This window comes from Eutrema salsugineum, unplaced genomic scaffold (assembly GCF_000478725.1).
Source record: "Eutrema salsugineum unplaced genomic scaffold, Eutsalg1_0 scaffold_7, whole genome shotgun sequence".
NCBI classification, from domain to species: Eukaryota; Viridiplantae; Streptophyta; class Magnoliopsida; order Brassicales; family Brassicaceae; genus Eutrema; species Eutrema salsugineum.
The window spans coordinates 8,542,793-8,553,339 of NW_006256486.1; the positions used below are offsets into that span (position 1 = coordinate 8,542,793).

General features: G+C 42.1%; 1 non-coding gene across 1 annotated transcript; it reads left to right on the forward strand.

Annotated features, from left to right (window-relative positions):
* Positions 1–9,789: 9,789 nt before the first annotated feature.
* Positions 9,790–9,895, forward strand: LOC112083198. The gene has a single exon (XR_002897496.1). It is a non-coding gene; the product is annotated as a small nucleolar RNA R71 (small nucleolar RNA).
* The last annotated feature ends 652 nt before the right edge of the window (positions 9,896–10,547 follow it).

Below are 10,547 nucleotides of genomic sequence, written 5' to 3' on the forward strand. Positions count from 1 at the left end.
TAAACAAGCTGGCTTGGCTAGGGAGAGGCTATGAGATTAAAATGATCTCATCAATGTTCAAGTGGGTTTAATGCAGCAAAGGGATCTCTCTATGAATGATCAAACTTTGGCAGAATGCTAAAGGTAAAAAGCAACCTATGCATACAAGGGAAAAGACTCATCACACCCCACCCTCTACTCAAAGCTTCCTCACTTGCTCAAAAATCCTCACTTTTCACTCTCATTTTCCTCTCACTAGGGGATTTACTTTTCACTTTCACTCTCAAGTCTTGGAACTCAAACTTTACACAGCTCTTATTTTCTTTTACAACCTCTAGCCTCTTCTTTCTTTCTTTTCAAAACATTTTGAGCCTTTTGGCTTCTTTCCTTTTTACTTAGAGGCTAGACTCTTTCTTCTCAACAAACCAGAGCTCACTTTCTCAAAACACCAAGACTGATTTCTTTTTCTTTCATTCCCCTAGCTATTTCCACTCTCTCTTTCCCACTCATCTCACCTTTTTCCACTCACCAACAAGTCTTTTCCCCCTCACTTATTCCTCGCCAAAACTCTCAGTTCCTTGATGTTGGAACACAGCACTCAATGAGACCTGCCCTTGTCGCTCTAAACCTAACTCTTTCTGCTAAGTTTGATCCAAGGTGGCCTTTCAATTCACACACAAACATTGGCTTGAAAGAAGGATGGGTTCAAGGTGAGGGAACTGATCCATGATGTGGATTCAGCTACTTGAGCTAAGGAAAAAGAGTGGTAAAAACAATGGTTCTAGCTCAAGTATGTATATCTGTATCCACAAGCTTTTTCAAACAATGCATCACAAGATATTTTCAAGTCATGTTCAAGGTTCCCACTTAATTAGAGTTGAGTTCAATTCAAACTTGCTTCTCAGATTCAGATCATTTCAGACTTTGCAAGCACAGAAAAAGATTCACAAGCATATTCAATTCAAGTTCTCAAAGTGATGTACTCTCTAGAAAACCTATCATTACTCCCTGCAAGATGCAACCTACATGCATATGCAATCTAAACACAATCCTAAAAATGAGAATGCAACTACATGATCATTTTTTTTGTGTTAATTTTTCAGATTTTTCCATTTTTTTGGTTTTTATATGCACTTAGATGAGACTACATGAATATGCAACTAGAATGTGATTCAAGACTCAAAGTGTAAGATAAGAAAAGAGAAAACATGATTAGTAAAGGATGAAACTCCTCCCCCACACTTAAATAACACAGTCCCTTGTGTTATAGAAGCATGAGAAAGGAGTTAAAACAAAGTAAACAAGGAAAATGCAAAAGAAAAAGAAAGTCTACATGCTATTTACAAGGTTTTGAGTGTTTACCTCAATCGCTGAGGTCTGATCCCAAGTAGTGGGATGGATTGGAGGTGGAACACGATGGAGTTGAGTATCTAGGTGGGCTGCTCTCAGGTGAGTCTGGTTGGAACGCTGTGGCCGGGTTCACCTAATCTTCTTTTCCTGGTGGTAGCACAAGGTCATGAGCAGCTGAGCTTTCTCGCACATCTTCTCTTGCATCTTGTTTGGGTGAGGTGGCTGGAGCTGTGAGCTTCTTAACCTTCTTCTTAAGCTGCCTAACACAGTCAACGAGCTTGTGGATCGTTTTGTCTTGCCATTTGCACCATTTCTGAAGGCTGTTAACTTTGGTATACAGCGTCCTTGTGTGATAATCAGGCTCACCCCAAAAGTAAGGATCAAAGTGATACCTCCCTGCTCCCATCCTTCTTTCAAAATCTCTTGGCTCCTCATTCTCACAACCAGCGGTTCTAGTTGTGTCCTCCTCTTCAACTGGCTCTTTACCCTTAGAACTAGTGGTTCTCTTGCATTTGGGAATTGGAGGGTGAATGGCTGGGTTGTAGAGCTGATCTTTTCGGACAATAAAAGAGACATTGTGCCTTTCTGTGAGAGTGGTGATGGCTGGGTGTGGCAACAGAACATGAACCTTTTCATCTTGTAAGAGCTTGAAGGTGTACAAGAAGTTTTCACCATTGCTTGCTTTTAAAAACCCAACCTTGGTGAGGGTAGCTTCATCAATCAACTCAGGCCTGACCTCAACATCATCAAAGACAAAACCTCTTGCTTTCAGAATCTTTGTCACTAGCCATCCATTGTGCAAATTAGTGAGCTTCTTTCTTTTACCCTCACTCCAAGCTATGTCTTTGTAAATCAGCATTTGGCGCGCTAAGAATGCACCACTAGATGGGATGTAATGTGGGAGGTGAAACTCTCTCTTGCTCTTCAAGTGACTGATGAGAGGATGAAGACCCATACCCAATAGCTCCATGTCAGCTAGATGCACCACTCCATCATTGTGCTTGGTAAAGAACATTTGGCAAAGCACCTTGTGAGCATAGCGGATTGCTGGGTTTCTTATCCATGAACTCTTGCATCTTCCTCCTCTGAAGCTCCCAAAAGCAATTGTATCCCACAAGTCAGTGATCATGTGATCAGGGTATGTGAACTTCACTGTCTGTTCTTGTGCAGGTCTTGGAAAAGCAAAGATCTCATCTAGTTCCTTGAAGCTTACATGGTGTTGTGTACCATCTATTGTGAACTCTATGTGCCCAAGACCATTTCCCTCATTGATTCTTTCATCTCTTGGGCCATATCCACAAACGTGAAGGGATGCAAGAAACTCTTGTGTAACACCATCATGAGCCACATCTCTCATCTCAAAGAATCCACCAAACCCCATGTTTTTGAAAATGAGCTGAACCTCTTCAAGAATTCCCATCTTCCTCAGTAACTCCATATCAGGGAACTTGGTTTGCTGCACTTTTGCACCCCTGAACATAGCAAAGTAGTCATCAAAAGTTGGTTCTCTGTCCTCAGAACTTGACTTTGCTTTCTTGACCCGTTTCAATGCTGTTTCAGGATCACTTTCTGTTCCTTCTTCATCCCCAACCACAGCCACCTCTTTTCTTGCCCTGTGAAAGACCTCAACCAATGCCAGCTCTTTACCAGAAGTTTTTGAGGTAGAGGCCTTTGTTTTCTTTGGTGCAGCAACTTTCTTTGTTTTCTTCTCAGCTGGATCCTTTGGCTTTCTTTGCCTTTTCTGTTTCTTGAAAACCTTATGCCCAAAAGGCAAAATCTGATCCTCTGAAGCTCCACCTTTATCTTTTTTGGCTTTATCCATGGCTGCTGTTCTTTTTTGTTCCTCCCATCTGCATTTTCTCAAACAGCTGTAAGCACCAAAGCAAGAGAACAACAAAAGTTTTTTTTTTTTTTCCGAAAATTCACCAAGTTCATGAGCAGCACCAATCGATTTCCCTTTAAAAGAAGGTATTTCAAGCTGATTAAAAACTCATTAAACTCTAAGCAATGGCAAGAAGCAATGCACACAAAGAATTCAGCTTGAAACACAATTTCTGAAAAAAAAATCGATTCACATGATGAATTTCAAGAAAAATTTCTCAAAAATTCCAAGAGCAGGTTATTCTCAAGCAAGATTCATGAAATCCCTATCCATTCTACTTGCACAATACTCACAAAATGATTCCAAGGTATTAAGAAGCCCATTAAAATCGATTCCATTTGTTTTTCTCTGTTCATGAACAGTACACTAAAGCATTGAAAAGGTGAGTTTTAACAGATTAAATACCTTGGAATCTTCAAGTTTCGAGTGTAAAACGGATGTGCAACAAGAAACTAGACAGGATTACGAGTTCAATGCAGTTGGAATTTCTCAATTTGGTGCAGTAACGAGAGAGATATGAAAGTTTAAAGCTTAAGAATGGAGAGAAACGAGCAAACTCGCGATGAAGAAGGAGTGGTGGGGAACAGCTGGCTTGGCGCGTGTGTTGACCGGTCAACGTCCGTACGGTCAACCAAATTCAAATTTTGGTCGCACCTGGTTGACCGTGGCACGTGGTCGTGGCAGGAACTCGTGAATGCTTCCTCTTTGCCGCGGTCTTGGTTTGGTCGTGTCTTCAGACAGTGGCAAACCCCGAACCATGTCATCTTTTCCTTTCTCTTGCCACGGCCTGGTTATTTCCCCGTGGCAATCTCGCCGTGGCCGTGCTCAATCCTCGGTCAAACCTTCCAAACCTTTGCCACGGTCAAACCTGTACCCCGTGTCCTCTAGACCGTGGCATTGTCCGAACCTTTGCATCTTTTTCTTGCTTTGCCACGGCCTTGGTCCTTCCCATGGCAATCCCCTCGTGGCAAACCCCGATCACTGCTCATACCATCATCATTTTGCCACGGCCTGGTCTTGAACCCGTGTCTTGTAGCCGTGGCAAACCTCGAATCCATGCCTTTGTTAAACTTTGTGTTGCCACGGTCAAGCTCTTATCCGCGTCTCGTGTCATTCCCACCGTGGCAAAGGCCGAACCAGAGTTGTGCACCATTTTCTTTGCCACGGCAAGGCTCTGACTCCGTGTCTTGTACCTCGTGGCAAATCCCGAGCCTTGGACATCTCATCTTCATTTGCCACGACCTGGTGTTGAACCGTGTCTTGTAGTCGTGGCAAACCTCGAACCCATCCTTTTGTTAGACTTTGTGTTGCCACGGTCAGGTTGATGTCCGCGTCTCGTGGCCGAGGCAAACCTCGAATGAATGCATAGCCCTCTTTTCTTTTGCCACGGTCACCTTCCATCTCGTGTCATCACACCGTGGCAAAGCCCGAACCAGGTCCTCTTGCCATTCCTTTTTGCCACGGTCCCCTGTGTCCCGTGTCTTTTACCCGTGGAAATCACCTTACCTTTGCCTCTTTTGCCACGGCCGGGTCTTTAGACCGTGACTCATTCCCCGTGGCAAAGCAAAAATGCTTGCCACGCCTTGTTTCTGACCATGGCCTGTACCCATGTCAAAGGCCGAGTCAAGCTTGCCTTCATTCCTTCACCTCTTTTCATCTTGCATTCACTTTCCAAGGGTTTAGACTCAAACCTATAACCTGTAGACACTTAAACAAACCCATCAAAACATCCTAAAACATAAAAAGAAAGGAATCAAAGGATCAAAAGCATATTTACAAAGGATAAGCTTGGGGTGTCTCCCAAGAGCACTTTGTTTAAAGTCTCTAAGTTTGACTTTGGAAACCTGATTAACAGGCTGGTGGATCAAGAAGGGGAACTGATGTAGCTTCCTCCTTCATTTGTGAAACCAAATAGTGCTTGACCCTTTGGCCATAGACCACAAACTCTTGACCATTCTTTCCTTCCAAGACAACAGCTCCATATGGCCTCACTTCAAGAACCTTAAAGGGACCAGACCATCTAGACTTAAGTTTTCCTGGAAACAACTTAAGTCTAGAGTTGAACAGCAAGACCAAATCACCATTCTTGAACTCTCTTTTCAAAATCTTTTGATCATGCAGAACCTTGGTCTTCCCCTTATAGATCTTTGAGCTTTCAAAAGCCTCAAGCCTAATCTCCTCAAGTTCATGGAGTTGCATGATCATTTTCTCTTGAGCTGTCTTGATATCAAAGTTCAGAAACTTCACAGCCCACATAGCCTTGTATTCCAGCTCAACAGGAAGGTGGCAGCTCTTCCCATATAGCAGACTGAATGGTGATGTCCCAATTGGAGTTTTAAAGGCAGTTCTATAAGCCCACAATGCATCGTCTAGCCTTTTGCTCTAATCTTTTCTGCTTGAGCTAACAGTCCTCTCAAGAATGGCTTTGATCTGTCTATTGGATACTTCAACCTGGCCACTAGTTTGAGGATGATAAGGAGTAGCTATCTTGTGTTTCACTCCATGCTTTCTCAATAAACCTTCCAGAGTCTTGTTCACAAAATGAGATCCTCCATCAGAGATGACAACCCTTGGGACTCCAAACCTTGGGAAGATAATGCTCTTGAACAGCTTCACTACAACCTTGGAATCATTGGTAGGGGAAGCAATGGCCTCAACCCATTTGGACACATAGTCCACAGCAACAATTATATACTGATTCCCATAGGATGAAATGAAGGGTCCCATAAAGTCAATCCCCCAGCAATCAAAGATCTCAACTTCTAGAATGGGGTTTTGAGGCATCTCACTCCTCTTAGATATGTTCCCATGCCTCTGACAGGCATCACATGCTGAAACCACCAACTGAGCATCTTTGAACATTGTAGGCCACCAAAACCCACTCTGAAGAACCTTAGCTACAGTCTTCAATGCCCCCATGTGACCTCCAAAAGCAGAACCATGACATTCTTGCAACACAGGTTGCATCTCCTCTTCAGCAAGACACTTTCTATACAGCTGATCCTTGTTTAGAACATAGAGGTAGGGCTCATCCCAATGGTATCTCTGGACATCTCTGAAGAACTTCTTCCTCTTGTAGGCATCTAATTCAGGAGGCTCCACCCCACATGCAAGATAGTTCACTATGTCTGCAAACCAAGGCATCCTCCTTTCTTGAATGCTCTCTACTTCCTCAAACTCCAAGTAGGAATGGAGCACCATCAGAGACTCTTCAGGCAAAGCATCATCTATGGGGACCTTCTCTTCAATCCTCAGCCTTGAGAGATGGTCTGCAGCCCCATTTTCAATGCCCTTTTTATCAAGCACTCCCATATCAAACTCTTGGAGCAATAAAACCCATCTTAACAGCCTTGGCTTGGCATCTTTCTTGGTCATCAAATACGTGAGGGCTGCATGATCAGTATATACAATGAATTTTGATCCCACCAGGTAGCTTCTAAACTTATCAAAGGCAAAGACTATTGCTAGCATCTCCTTCTCAGTAGTAGCATATTTCTCTTGGGCAGAGTCAAGTGTTCTACTGGCATAGTAGATGACATGCAGCTTCTTGTCTTTCTTTTGCCCAAGCACTGCTCCAACAGCAAAGTCAGATGCATCTGTCATGACCTCAAAAGAAAGGGACCAGTCTGGTGCCTGAACTATTGGTGCACTAACCAATGCCTCCTTGATCATCTTCGCGATCTGGTTTGTTCCATCATTCTGCAAAACGAAATGATTCTTGGAAAAAGAGTGAATATGGATGCTGATTTTAACATATAAAGATCAGTTATACTAACACTAGTATAAAGAGATTAATTAAAACCATGAGCAAGCAGAATTGACATTAAATCAAAGAAATCGAGTAGTTCATGACTAGATTCGGATTTTTGATGTTCTCAACACAGAAATCTTCAAAAAATCGGGTTTAATGAGCAATTTCCATGTGAAATCTATAGGTTACCTAATTCTAATCACTAATCACACAAGACTAAACCAGATTCATCAATTTTGGTGTTCCAAATTTGATTTTTATAAAGCATGTAGAATTCAAATTTCAAAAATCTCAATTCCTCTTAACCTAGGTTTTAAAATCGATTTTTAGATAACCTAAACGGATAATCTATTGTTCTTTAGCTATTTCCACCATCAATATACCGAGATTTCGGTTTTTAAAGAAAACCCTAAGTTCTAAAATCAAGTAAAAATGGCAAGTTTGAGCTTCATACCTTGCTGGAAAGAGAGATTTGATGGCAAAATTGAAATCAGCTTTGAAAAAGAGTGAGGTTTGAGCCAAGAATCTCTTAAAAAGCTTAAGAATGAAAAATGTGTTCTATCTCCTAATTCTCCAAGTCTATTGGAAGAGAAGAGAACAAGGAGTTTTGATCCAAAAAGTGCATTTCCTTTCTTTAAAAAGCGTCTTTGTAGAAAAAACGGAAAATTTCCGGAAATTTTAAGTTTACAGGAACTTACCTTTCTTGTCTTGCACGCAATAAAAGTTTAAAAATTACGGAGAATCTTAACAGGCTTTACCGGGAATACTTCAGAAATCACCGGGAATCTTCGAAAAGCGGCGGAAATCCGCGTCATCACCTCAACGACCAACGGCCGCGGTCAGGAGACGCGCGATGCACCCTTGGCCGCGGGTCGGTCGGTCGCGACCGCGGCTCTTTCTCCTGCGGCCTTTGTCCATCTTTCTGGTCTTTGCCGCGCAGAGCAGCTAAAAACCTACCCTTTTCTTCTTGGTTTTTCTAATTATCTGATTTTTTTTTGTGTTTTTGTCTTATAAAAAACCTGAAACTTAAAAGAAAAAGAAAACATAAATTGTAAAAAGGAAAAGAAAACTAAAAGAAAAAGTACCTAAATGGGTTGCCTCCCATTAAGCGCTTTTGTTTTAAGTCGTTTAGCACGACGTAGGCATGAAGAATCAGGCTGATTTGAATGGCACTTCACTTGATGTGCCCTTATCACTTCCGGTCGCTGGAGGTTTTACTTCTTCTCCTTGAGGACCCGTCTTCTTTCCTTTACTCTTCTTTCGGACTTTAACATTGTTTAAAACCCTTTTAGTATTTTCGATCAGCTCCTGGATTTGGTCCTCAGTAGTTTCTGTTGCATCCGGTGGAATGATGATCTTGATCTTTGCAAAAGCTTTCGGCTTCTCTTTTTCTTTCTCTTTTGGCCTGTTTCCTTTGCTTGGAAAATCATCTAGGATAGTCGGGTAGTACCTTCTGCCATCCACATTGAGGAAAACAGCATGCCGGTTTGCGTGATCGATTACTGCTCCTACGGTAGCTAGGAATGGTCTCCCGAAAATGAGTGGCCTCTCCTTGTCTTTATCCATCTTCAGGACTTGGAAATCAGCTGGAACAATCTTATCTCCCACTATAACTTGTAGATCATGAATCGCCCCTTCAGTATCGTTTTTAGATGATTCTCCAAAACTAACCTTAACTGTCGATGTCCTTAAGGTTTTTATGCCGAATTTCTCGGCAATTGTCTTCGACATGATGTTGACATTGGCTCCGGAATCTTACAGACAGTCTGTAAACTTGATTCCTGAAATGAAACATTGGAAAACAAAATGTCCGGGATCGTCGGGTTTTGTAAGCCTTTGAAACGGTGATCGTTCAGGTACCTTAAATGGTGGCTGCTTGGCATCGACATCCTTGTACAGTGGTATAAAGATTGGGGTTTCTTCTTTCTTTCCATCGGTTCTTGCCTCTTCTTCGGGCAATGTGGTTATGGCGTTGCAAAATCTCTTAGGGTTATCTTCAACTCTTCCTAGAAGAACTCCACTTTGCCTCTTCATAGAATCGGCTGTTTGGGTAACTTGCACGTCTAGCTTTTTGACGTGCAAAGATAAAGCTTCAAACTTCCCGTTCAGATCATTGTATATGCAGTCGACTTTCACATTCACGTCTTTAGATGCTTTTTCGTTCGTCATAACGAGCTGTTGGATTGACTGTTCAAGTCTACCGATTTGTGAAGCTAGCTGGTTTGTCGTGACTCCCTGCTGTTGTACAAATTGATTGTTAAAACCCGTACCTTGGTAGTTCTATGGCTGTCGCGGTTGATATGGTCATGTTCCTCCGAAATTTCCACCTTGAAACTTGTTTTGGAAGGAGTTTTGCTGAGGTGGGTAGTACTGATCTTGAGGATTCTCCACATTTGGATTGTGGTAAGAGAGATTGTTGGAATTTGCATTCCGAAAGTTGTTGTTGAAGCCATTGTTGAAGCGATTTTGATATGGCACCGGTGCTCCTACATAGTTCACATCTTCTTCTTGAGAGGCTTGCTTAATGTGATTGATATCACTAGGTCATTCATCTTCTGCGCCATTGTTGGTCTCACAGGCATGGATTTGGCAATTGTTGCTCTTCAGAAGCTGGTTCATAATGTTCTTCAACTCGGTTATCTCGTTGTTGTCTGTTCCGGTTTGCTTCGTCGATCGATCTTATTCAGGACAATCATTGCTATTGGCTTGAGCCAACTTTTCGATGAGGGCTCTTCCTTGGGCTATCGTCTTTTGTCCAAAATGTCCATTGATAGCAAACCTCGGTGGCAAACCTCGGTAAAATGTGCTCAGCAGGCTTGATCCATGAAATCCATGGTGTGGGCAATCACGTTCATACTCCTTCAAAAGTTCCCAGGCTTCATAGAAAGATTCATTTGGCCCTTGTTGAAAGTTTGAGATCTTTTTTCTCAACTGATTCGACCTTGACTTAGTATAGAAGTGGTTGAGGAAAGCAGTTTTACATTCTTCCCAATTAGTAATCGATCCTGCAGGCAAAGATTCTAAACCCCATTTTCACCATCTTTCAAGTCCTGGTTGCCATTTCTCTTCCTGGATCCATCTTCTCAACTCCAAATAGCTCCAAATACACCTGATAAACACTCAAAACATGCAAAGAATCATTGGGACCTAATGCAACTCCTATGTCCTAAAACAAACCCTAAGGACCTAAACTTCAGGAAATAAGATATGATTTGGAATGAAATATACAACCTAAATGATGCAAATTGTGAACATATCACTAGAGAGTAAATTTGATAGGATCTTAGCTTAAACTTTTCAAACTAGAGTCACGGACGTATAAATATGCCACTGTGGTGATCATGGACAACTATCACTCTCAACCCTGACCAGTAGGTTTCCACTCTGGCCCTGGAAGAGAAAAGATGCATTATTTTTAAGACTCGTCAGCATTCACAAATCGCCCATAGGTAGGTTTCCACTCTTATGTTTGTTTTGCTCTCCCAAACTAGATCTGACACCGGATGAACACTTTCCTGTCACCAAACATCTGGATCAGATTGTAGTTCATGACGCTACTCTCATGCAGTAAAAGTAAATTCAGAA